The sequence below is a fragment of the Pelodiscus sinensis genome, chromosome 9 (genome assembly GCF_052426305.1).
Source record: "Pelodiscus sinensis isolate ZL-2025 chromosome 9, ASM5242630v1, whole genome shotgun sequence".
Taxonomy (NCBI): Eukaryota; Metazoa; Chordata; order Testudines; family Trionychidae; genus Pelodiscus; species Pelodiscus sinensis.
In genome coordinates this window covers 56832874-56845511 of record NC_143060.1, presented here as the reverse complement: position 1 = coordinate 56845511, position 12638 = coordinate 56832874, and positions in this window count along the sequence as shown.

Genomic DNA, 12638 nt, shown 5'->3' with positions numbered 1-12638 from the left:
TATGGTGATACATTCTTCAGGGCAAAAATTATTAGTGTAAATAATTAATCAAAACTAGTACCTGGGCAACATTCTGATTCTGTGTTAAAGAAGAGCATACAATGAAATATATATCATTAAATTACCACATGTAGTCTGTAATATAGGTATGCAGATGCAAACTACTGTGAAATTGTTTCCTTTTCTGTATTTCTACTATCTTTGCTCTCTTCATTTGCTAAATTCTGTGGTGAAACTTTGTAGCTCCAACAGTAGCATAAATCCCGTGGTCACTTATTCACAGAATCCAATGAAAGTGAATTCTGCATCCTGTTGCATGTGTTCCATGTGTTCCATGTGTTGCATGTAGAACAGAGAATAGTGGATTTATCTGAGATATATGACTACTGTGAAATCCACAGGGCCAAAACCCCACATAAATATGTAGTAGTGAAGTTCATCGATAGCTTCCTCCCAGGGTTTGTGTTTGAGTATGTCTATACTGCGGTGCTATTTCAGGATACTTCCAGAAATAGCGTTTTCCGCGTCTTGGCAGCGCACTTGTTATTTTGAAATGTAATCGAAATAACAAGCGCGCTATTCCGACATCCTAGTAAACCTCATTCCACGAGGATTAAGGGACTTGTCAGAATAGCTCTCTATTTCTAAATAAGCTCAAAATAAGGTACGCAATTTGCATAGCTCAAATTGTATAGCTTATTTCAAGTTAGTGCCGCAGTGTAGCTGCATCTTTAGGGACTGCAAATGACTATGTCAACAGCTAAGCTACTGGAGGCAAGGTTTCATCCTTTGCTGCATCAGAAAGAAAATGAGGGTTTTTATGTGGATTTTGCTTTTCCATAGCTTTTGGCCCTGAGTACGTTTAAAAATATACAGAGAAAGCAAATGGTACAGTTAAGTGGCTTTCCTGGCTGCTGAAGGTTTGAACCTAGAAAGTTGACCACCATAAAGCAGCTTGAGTAAAATCATTGCATTAAGAGCATCAAAGTATGCTATTTTTTTTAGAAAGTATCTTTTATTGGTCTGTGTTACACAATGGATCCCAGAAAATTAGCTGAATCACTATAGTACTTCAAAAAGTACTTTCACATCATTTTAAGTGGTTTGGTTGTAAAACAGTGACCAACATAATACACAAGTCTAGTGAGTTGAACATGGGTCTGTGGTCCAGGAATTCCTGAGGTGTAATACTGGCTCTGCTATGTACTCACTCTGAAAACTTTCCTATCTTAGTCATGTATTGTGAGAATGAGTTAGTTAAAGGCATCAGGGTGTGGGAACAGCAGGGTGTGGACATGTTTTAAAATCTGTCCTCTTAGCATATTTAACTGCAATTTAAACCCAGGATGAGTGGGACTCAAGTCAGATGACCCTGGATTAGAGAACCCTGATGGGCACATTAGGGCTATGTCTAGACTGCAAGCCTCTTTCCAAAGAGGCTTTTTCGAAAAAGAGCGTCTAGACTACAACCAGTACTTTCGAAAAAGCAAGCCACTTTTTTGAGAGAGAGCACCCAGGCAATCTGTGCTTTCTTTTGAAAAAGCACAGTTTGCATTACATAGCATCTTTTTTGGAAAGAGCACTTTCGAAAAAAGGCATTCTTCCTCGTAAAATGAGGTTTCCACAGCCGAAAAAACATCCACGTTCTTTCAATTTATTTTCAAAAGAATGCAGCAGCAGTCTAGACTCAGGGGAAGTTTTTTGGAAAAAAAGGCCACTTTTTTCAAAAAAACCCTGTTGTCTAGATACACCCCAACACTGCACACTTGTTTCAAAATAAGCTATTCAGGAATAGTTATTTCGAAATAGCCTATTTCAAAATAGCATGTCTACACTGCAGGGAAGCCTCAAAACTAGTCTGAGGCAGGTTTCCCTAATGTAGACATGCTACCTCGATTTAGAGCCCCGGGAAGCACTGGGGAGGAATAACTTAGAATGGCCCTGGTGAGGGGCTATTTTGAAATAGCAGGAGTGGAGCGTCTACACACACCTTATTTTGAAATAGCTGTTTCAGTATAGGCATTATACCTATATGAGGTTTACAGGTTTTGAAGTAAGCCGTATGTTATTTTGAAATAATGGAATGGCTGTGTAGACACTCACATTGTCATTTCAAAATAACGCTAGTTATCTCGAAATAACGGTGCAGTTTAGACACACCCTAAGTTAGTTTTAGAATTTTCTAACCCATTCTCAAATTTGGAACTTTGCTGTTCACACTGCAGCATTCAGACCTGAGTCAAACCAGCCATATCCCAGACTCTATCGTCTGAAACATGGCTGCTTTGACTATGGTGTATTGTGGGAAAACTTGACTGACCACCCTGTGCATTACAGGAAGTTTGACTGGCCTGCTATGGACTCATTTTGGTCAGTGCACTCCCAGCTACCAGAGCCAGCAATGTGGAGGAGGCATCTTTTGAAGAACGTCTCCTGCTGGCACTTGCCTGTCAGGTAATGGGCAAAGCTGCCATGAGATGCTGAAAGACATTTCAGAAGTATTTTCAGAACCACTTAAGACACCTGACATAGCTTATGAAGGAGCTAGAGGAGGAAGAAGCAGAGGAACAGGAGTACCTAGGCATGGCTGTCTTGAACTGCAGCTATTAATAACTCTATGGAGGATACACAGCACTCAACTCAAAATAAGCTGTGCAATTTGCTCTACGCAAATGGCGTAGCTTATTTCGAGTGTATTTCTAAATGGCTTATTTCATAATTTAGCGTGGTCTACTCATCACCAAATTTTGAAATAACTTGCTATTCCAAAATGTCCCTTAAACAGGGATATGAACGGGATGTCTGAATGAGCTGCCGATTCTTTACCTGAGATTCCTTCAAAATATGAAACAAAATACAGGACTATGTAGCACTTTAAAGACTAACAAGATGGTTTATTAGATGATGAGCTTTCGTGGGCCAGACCCACTTCAAAATATGCTTTCTGCATACTATTTATTCCTATCACTCTTCAGGGAAACAGAACTTGTATACATCTTGTACGTCAGGGCTGGGGAACCTTTTTTGGGTTGGGGCCATAAACAAGTGAGAAGCAAAAAAAAAAAACCAAAACAAATCCTCACTGACTGAGATGCAAAACGATACTCCCCGTTCCATACTTAGTAATAGCCGCCCAGCCATGGCTCCGCACTCCCCTGCTCTACGCATGGGGTGCAAAGATGTGCGTGGGGCGGGGGTGCGAAGGAGGAGGGAGAGTGCAGGCCGCCAATGGTCACTCCCTCTTTCCGCACAGTCGTAACAGCCATACTCCCTAGGGGGGCAACCTAGTTCTGGGGAGTAATGGGGGGAGAACAAAGGGGTGTTGGTGAGGGTGTGTGGGGGGGGTCACAGGGCAAGAGAGTTTTGGCTATTCGGGTCAGAGGTTAAAGGGTCAAAGAACATGGTGTGTAGGGTGGAGGTTAAAGGGTGTTATGCACTGGGGAGCAAGGGATGGGTTAGGGCTAGGAGGCCAGGCAACACTGTATTCACATATTTGCATATCCACTATTTTCATAATGAATATGTAAATAAAATGTTACCAGTCTGCCAAAGGCTTATGAATGGGTTCGCCAGTCCCCGGCATAAAAAAGGTGGGGAACACCTACACCACTGCAAACAGTTTTACTGGTTTCATTGGAACTGTTTGTTTACTACTCAACATGGAAAAGGGACCTATATGAACATAAACACTGAAAAGTAATAGAAATGTAGCCGTGTTAGTCTGGTGTAGCTGAAGTAAAATGCAGGACTATGTAGCACTTTAAAGACTAACAAGATGGTTTATTAGATGATGAGCTTTCGTGGGCCAGACCCACTTCCTCAGATCAAATAGTGGAAGAAAATAGTCACAACCATATATACCAAAGGATACAATTTAAAAAAATGAACACATATGAAAAGGACAAATCACATTTCAGAACAGAAGGAGGGTGCGGGGGGGAAGGAAGGAAGGTAAGTATCTGTGAGTTAATGATATTAGAGGTGGGGAAAGTTAGATGTCTTTGAGCTAATGGTATTAGAGGTGATAATTGGGGAAGCTATCCTGGTAATGGGTAAGATAGTTGGGGTCTTTGTTCAATTCGCCCCCCCGGAGAGTGTCGAATTTTAACATGAATGACAGTTCAGAGGATTCCCTTTCAAGTGCAGATGTAAAAGGTCTTTGTAGAAGAACGCAGGTGGTGAAGTCGTTGAGACAGTGTCCTTTCTGGTTGAAATGGCAAGAAATAGTTTTTTCTTTGTGATCTTGTCTGACACTTCGCCAAAGGATTAATGCCCACAAAACAGGATGCCCTTCCTCCCCCGCCTCCCGCATCTCCCTTCTGTTCTGAAATGTGATTTGTCCTTTTCATATGTGTTCACTTTTTTAAATTGTATCCTTTGGTATATATGGCTGTGACTATTTTCTTCCACTACTTGATCTGAGGAAGTGGGTCTGGCCCACGAAAGCTCATAATCTAATAAACCATCTTGTTAGTCTTTAAAGTGCTACATAGTCCTGCATTTTACTTCATAAACACTGAAACTTTCACCATGGCGCTGTCCATTTATTGAATACATCCCAGGGTGAACACCCTAATGCAGGGGTCCTTAAGCTGTGGCATGGGCCTCCATGGGGGAGCAAAGAGGACTATTGGTGTGTTTGCACAGTGGAGTCTGGGCCAGGGTCCATGAAGGGGAGGGAGAGACAGCCAGGCTTCCAGCCCCATTCTACGCCGCACCAGCTCCACCCCCCAGCCTCACTTCTCCCAAGCCTGGTTCAGCACCTGGTCCTGTTCTGTCTCTGTGCTTGGGTGAGCCCCCGATGGCAGGTGGGGGGACAGGAGCACCAGGATTCCAGCCCCACTCTACCTCCAGCCTTAATCCCCCTCCCCCGCCTCAGCTAAACTCCATCCCCAGCCCAGCTCTGTCCTGGTTCCCTTTCAGCTCCCACACCAGCTCTTCCTTCAGCCCCAGTGCCACTGCTGAGGAAGGGTTGGCCGTGTGTTAATGGAGGGATTAAAAGCTTGCATACAACTGCCTCACTAACTGCTTTTTTAACCAATTATTGAAGTAAACAAAGTAACTTTCAATACTACATTTACATTATCAGCAGCACAGTAGCAAAGACTACTGTACCTGGCAGTTCCAATTAATGAACTAAGTGGGTTCTCATACATGTGCTAAGATAACCTAGCAGTAGAAACCCATTAAATCTGAGCTGACTGAGGCTGCGTCTAGACAAAACCCTGCCGCGTCCAAGGAACGCGTTTGCTCTTCCGCTTTTTTTCTCAGAGGAGCAAATGAGCTCTTTTGGGGAGCCCTGTAAAACTCTTTTCACAAGGCATAAGGGCTCTGCCAAAGGAGGAGGATTTTCTGCCATTTGGCCCCATCTAGAGGAAAAAGCCTCTTCTGAAAAAAAGCGGAAAAAGCTACGCAAAATGTGGAGCATATTTTGCGTTGTTTTTTCTGTAAAAATGCTGCAGTCTAGACCTAGCCTTAGTGACCTAGTGGATAATGGTGATCGTATGTGTCAGCAGTAAACTGTTCTTGCTGTAAACTGACCTGAGGGAATTGGTCAGTGGATCCTGTTAACCTCCCCCCCCCATTTCTTTTTTTAAGATCGGAGAATGAAACCAATGCTGCTGAAAATGAGGTTGCGCATAAGAACACTATTTAAATTATGCCTAGTGCTACAGCAACTCTTGATGTTTCTGTTATCCATATAAATGTCCAATCCTTTTTGACACCCTACTATTTTCTTGGGCTATCTAATGGCAAATTTGACTCCACAGTGAGGACTGTTATTGCAGCTGTGTCCGCGGTACCTTGCGGTGATACAGTCATGCAAAATCATAGACTATCAGGTGGTGAGTGCTGGGGGGCAGGTTTTTTTTGCACAAGGTTGATGCTTTTATTTATGTCTCAAAACTGTTGGTTACACAGTTAATTCCACACAAATACTAATAAGGCCTCCCAAATAAATGCCAATTAATACCACCATTCAACATTAAATGTTAATGAAAATTTTCTGGATTTTGAAAACTTTGGGCAATTTACTCAAATAATACATTAAACAAAAGCTATTATCTTGCCCACCTTGCCTTTCTACCAATATGGCTACAACAACCCTGCAATATAACAGTGAATACTACAAATTTTGTCATCTGAAACAAACCCACAACAGGAAGAAAAGGAAGCAAAATTGAATGGCAGCATCTGCTTTTTGAGCAAATACATCATCCCCATGGGTACCACTATTTATAACCTTCTGATCACTACATACAACTCCAAATATGGTGACTAAACCTGCAGAAGGTCTTTGTTAAAACTGAGGAATCCATTTACTTCTCATTGCAATCTCCAGAAGAGACTACCTTAAACACAAAGGCTATGTCTACACTGGCACCCATTTCCAGAAATGCTTAAAACGGAACAGTTTTCCGTTATAAGTATTTCCGGAAAAAGTGCATCTATATTGGCAGGATGCTTTTCCGGAAAAGCACTTTTTCTGGAAAAGCGTCCGTGGCCAATGTAGACGCGCTTTTCTGGAAAAAAGCCCCGATCATCATTTTCGCAATTGGGGCTTTTTTGCGGAAAAGACTACTGTGCTGTCTACACTGGCCCTTTTCCGGAACAGTTTTTCCAGAAAAGGACTTTTGCCCGAACAGGAGCAGCATAGTTTTTCTGGAAAAACACTGACAATTTTACAGTAGATCATCATTGCTTTTCCGGAAAAGCAAGCGGCCAGTGTAGACAGCTGGCAAGTTATTCTGGAAAAGCGGCAGTGTAGACACAGCCAAAAAGTGTCACATGCTCCCATGCACTGGAAAAAAGATCATGAAACTTATCTGGAAACCCCAAACACCTTAAAAATACTCGATGACCATGGCCCAAACAAAAACAAGAAGTGAATCCACCACAACCCACCGAATATCACCTTTGAGAGTAACTATGGCACCAGTACCCAACACATGGTCCCTTACATGACACCCAAACACCATAAATTCAGGACCATCCTTAACCAGAAATTAATTTTATCTATAAATTATCTGTACTCCCCAAAAGAATGAAAATCCCATCTTATGACAGGCTAATTGGCTAGTTATTATAATAATTACATTTGAAAATAGTATTTAGGGAGGTAAATTTGGCAATTTCAGACCTGGGCGACTCCCATATACCCTACCTACATGCTGATGGTCTAAGGCAGTGTTTCTCAACCTTTTTTTTTTTATATAAAGTAGCCCCAGCCCCCTGCTCTAACCCAATGCATGCATCCCTCTCCCAGAGCAAGGCACCTCCAGCCCCCATCCTGCTCCAACCTAATGCCCTCCCCCTCCCGCAGAGCCAGGCACCTCCAGCCCCCCCACTCTAACCCAGTGCACCTCCCTTGCCCCAGAGCCAGGCATCGGACGAATGGTAACCCTACCTTTGAAGTGCCCACTCCTGCTGCCCAGCCCTGCCTTGGTGTCTTGTCTGCAGGGAGCAAGTGGCCCACCAGTGCCAGGCTCACCTCATGGGGCTGTGCGCTCTCACCTCAACTCAGAGCCCCTCTACAATGGCACCCGGAAGCAACTGCCCCACCTCACTATACCACAGATGTGGGGGGATCCTTTGGAGCAAAGCTTATTGTGCTGCTGCGCCACCTTTTAGCCCCTCTCTGCAGCACCATGGGAAAGGGTCTATGGGGATGCATTGAACTGAGCTGCTGACAAGGGAATGTGCATCTTCAGGTTCAGCCATCCTCCCTGCTGGAGCACCTGGGGATGGCTGCCGGGAGGAAACAAACTAGGAGAGGCGGCCATGGAAGTAATTTTTTTTCCCTACCCAAACCTGCCCACCAATTCAGAACTGTCCTGAGTCTCACCGGAACCGGCGCCGCAACCACACATTTTCCCCACCAGGCGCTGGGGCATGTGCATAGAGCGGCTGTTAACGTCCGGGCACGGACTCCAAACATTCAATTTGACTGGCACGTGCCGCCACCCCCTAACCTATCCTCTTTGCAGGGCAAAATCCCGGATATTTTTTACCAAATTTCACTCGTGTTGATCTACCCCCCCAGACTTCTCTCACGTACCCCTAAGGGTACATGTACCACTGGTTGAGAAACACTGGTCTAAGGTATAGACCATCTGCAGCTCCCATTGAATTCAGTGACAATCAGACCACTTATATTTAGGCACCTAGGTATGCATTTAAGAGTCTAACTTCAGGAACTCAGGTTTGGAAACATTGCCACAAATACTCATTTATGTGTTAATTACAAGTGAGATGAGCCCATGTGCCTTTTTTTTTGTGCACACGAATAGTCCAAACTATAATCATGTTCATACAGTATCTAGTCTGCAGAACACCACATCTAAAAATGTTGCAAAATGCAGAAGCATATGAGTTTGTCAGATTAAAGAAGCGGTCATGTGTCAGGAAGGAAATAAATAAACCTGGCTAGGCTGACATAGAAAACTGTCAACTTCACTACAGATCACAGAGGTTGATGAGAGGGTTAGTGGATTACTCAGTCTATCCGGTTTAGCAGTTATGTAATTCCTCCTATGGGGAGATGGAAAAATTTTAAATAGACTCAGTTCAAAGTTTCACTGATCCTTAAAGCTATGTCAAGTCAAGTTAAGCACTTGAGTCTTAATGTTAGACTTCCAGGCATTCTATTTGGTTAAAAACATCTTTACCTATGGTACTCATATACTGACAAACATGGCCTACAGTTATGCACACAAAGTTGTGTGTTCATTGTCATATGCACATACATATTTGATCATTTGCCTGTGCGCTATAAAATCTACATGTGCTTTTCACTATTTGTGTATGTGTACTTTCTGCATTTCACTCAGTTTGAAAAGTTAAACTAGCCTGAGATTTTATCAGTCAGTTTCACTTTCTGAAGATCAGGTTCTCCTGCAAAGATGCTGTTGTGTTTGGGTTGAGCACCTAGAATAGAATGTTGACTGGTTTTCTCTCAGAGAAACACTTTGGTTAATATTAATAGCAAAAATTTTAGTCTTGATTTTATAAAATCCATGCTGTGCATTAAACAGTGTGCCTTGAAATTTTAAAGGAGTTGAATTTTGGAGGCCAGAGCTCCAATAAAATGCTTGTTACCAAAGTGATGATATATTCTTCTATTTGGATATTCTGAGCTATTTTACTTTCAGGAAGTCCCATTTTTATTTATCAGTTACTTTTAATTGCTTCTATTTTTTTTTAAATAATATGTGAGAACATATGGTTGATGGCAGGCCATATCAGAAGTCGGGCCAGAAGGGCCATTTGGCCCATGCCTCAGGAGACAAAGGGGCCTCAAATTCTGACATTTTTCTACCAGGTCATTTCCATTTATTATACACCTTGCAGTTATAACAAAGACAACAAAAAAGGCTACATATTTGTGGGTCCTCAGGCCTTTGCCAATTTTTTGGTCACTTGTGAGTTTTCATCTGCATGACGGGAGACCAGAGTACATTCTGTGATTAGTGATTCTACGTTATGAAACACTGTTTGCAGTTTTTGCATAGTTTAGAGTAATAATTAATTCTGTTACTGTAAAGAGATTCTGCTTGGTCTGAGGGTGAGTTTAACTTTTAAATTGGCTGTTTATCTCTGCACAGGAGATTTTTATACTCCTGATTTTTCTTATGTGTCTTCATATACAATAACCAGGGCTCGGCAAATCTGTTTATCTACTCGCCCGTGGCAAGTAAATTTCAGCCGGTCACCCCATTCACCAACGGTTCGCTCATGCGCAGTGCGGGGCTGGTGAGTGGTTTTTGCCGCGGTTTGTCAAGCCCTGATAATAACCATATCAGGCTCAGCAGTAAGCTACCTCTTTGTCCAGATTTAGATTCATCTTTAAAGGGTTTTATGTGATAATAATTTTTTAATTCCACTTGTTAAATAAACTTTATAGGTAATCTGGCATTTGCCCCATGTTCACATTCATAATAATGCACTGGTTGTTAGCAGAATTTAATAATGGGAACATGCATTGAAAGACCAAATACTTGCACATGAAACTTCATTCAGTATTGTATCAAGATAACCATGTCACATGGAAATCAACTAGTAGAGCAGCACTAGCTGACAGTTCAACTGAAAACTTACTCCTGAGTGAAATAAACTCAGAGGCTGCGTCTAGACTGGCATGATTTTGCGGAAATACTTTTAACGGAAAAGTTTTTCCATTAAAAGTATTTCCGCAAAAGAGCGTCTAGATTGGCACTGATGCTTTTGTGCAAAAGTGCTTTTGTGCAAAAGCATCCGTGCCCAGTATAGACGTGCTTTTGCGAAAGAAAGCTCCAATGGCCATTTTAGCCATCGGGCTTTCTTGTGTGAAAAATTAAGATGCCTGTCTACACTGGCCCTCTCGCGCAAGTATTCTTGCGCAAGAGGGCTTATCCCTGAGTAGGAGTGTCAAAGTATTTGCGCAAGAAGCACTTAATTCTTACATTAGAACGTCAGTGCTCTTGCGCCAATTCAAGCGGCCAGTGTAGACAGCTGGCAAGTTTTTGCACAAAAGCAGCCACTTTTGCACGAAATCTTGCCAGTCTAGATGCACCCAGATAACTGGAAAAAACTGATAACTGGAAAAAACTCCTTGAGCACACATTGAATGTCATTTTTTTCTTTCTGAATAGGGATTGGCTTTGTTTGGTTCCAGTCAACATATCTGTGACCCTACAAATGGAGACTTTCTTGATATACTTGAGCTTCTTAGCAAGTATGACTCACTTTTCTCAGGCCATGTTAAGTGTGTTTGTGAATCACAAGACAGCAGAAAACACATGCAAGTTCATTATCTGTCTACCAGAATACAAAGTGAGTTTATTGAGCTGGGTGGGAGATTTGAGCAAACAACAATTCTTGAAGAGATATGACATGCAAAGTACTTTTCAATTATTAGTGATGCCAGAACTCCAGACTGTGCTCATGAAGAACAGATGACCTTGGTTGTTCAATATGTTAAAACTGCAGAAAGTTCAAAGGTTTCAACTGAAGAACAATTTATTTCGTTCGATAATTTCACCAAAAAAACTGGAAATGAAATCGCCGCTCATGTATTAGAAATTCTAGAAGGCTTCAAATTAAATTTTCAAGTCTGCATTGGCCAAGCCTATGACAATGGATCCAATATGTCTGGGAAGTATAATGGAGTACAAGCAGTCCTTCTTGAGCAAGGAAGCAATCACATTGTTTGGAACAATCCAGCAACTGTACAATCTCTTCAGTAGCGAATGTGGGAAATTATGAAGCAGCATCTGACTTTTTCCCTTCATGCATGTCAACAACGAGATGGTCAGTACTAATTGATGGCATTAAACCAGTTGCACAGCATTTGGATTCTGTGAGAAAGGCTTTAAGTGCATTTGAATCTCTTACTCTCACAGCAAAGTCTCACACTGAGCTTAAGTCAGTTCAGAAGTATATATCCAAATTTGAATGCATTTTAATGTCATCCATGTGGATGAAGCTGCTAAAAATGATCCACAAAACTAATCTTGTAATTGAAGTATGCAATGCTATATTAGATGTTGAGAGGGAAAACACTGAAAGACTTCTTAAAGATATTCAAAAGATTCGTGATCAGTGGGACACAATCCTTTCTAAGTCCAAATCAGTAGCACGGGGTATTGACATTTCATCTGAGTTTTCCACCAATAGCAGTCTAATATTTCAATTTGATGCAGAAAGGCACTATCAAGTCAAAGTTTTTTTGTTATTATTGATTCTATCAAATCTGGTCTTAAATGTTGATTTGAGTCTCTGCAACAAATTTGTACCCTTTTTGGATTCCTTTGGGAGTTCAGAGAACTAAGTGATGAAGAGCTATATTCAGCAGCATAACAGTTTCAACAAAGATACAACAATGAAATTTCAAGAGAGCTCTGTGACAAGACCAACTTCCTGAAATGTATACATTCCACCAACTTTAAATCAGACTGTAAGCCAAAAGAATTGCTTGAAGAAATATTCCATATTGTCCTGTCGACCGTATTTCCTAATATTACAATTGCATTAAGTATTTTTGTCAGTCTCTCTGCATCAGTGGCTTCAGGTGAATGCATATTCAATGTGTTAATAAAAGTAAAGAACTATCATCATTCTACAATGGGACAAGCGCATTTGAATGGGCTCACAATGCTTAACATTAATGGTGATGTTACACATATAAATTAGATTTTTCTTCAATTATAAATGAGGTTGCACACAATAAAACTAGAAAAGTATTCCTAAAATGAAGAGCTTTGCTTTCAGTGGAAACTCACAATTAAAGTTACATTTTTAATATACGTATAATATCTCATTCTCTGAGAAAGCCAGGTTGGAGGTCAGAAAGTGTCTATTTGTTGCAAAAGGAGAATGACCAAATGTTTCAAACTTAGGTGTCTAAAGTCAAGAAGCAAAGTCCATATTTAACCTCAATATCTGGCTTGATTTTCAAATATGTTGAGTACTTGCTGCTTCTGTTGATTTCAGTGAAGTGCTCTGAAAATCAGACCAAACTTTTCTGTAGATGCCTAAATATGGGTTTATTTGCTTAGGCATTCCAGCTGGAAAAATATGGCCAGAACTCTTAACTTGCCTCCTTCATAGCACTGTCTGCTTTCTCCTGGATTTTTTTAGTTGTCCATCAGAGAGCTGGA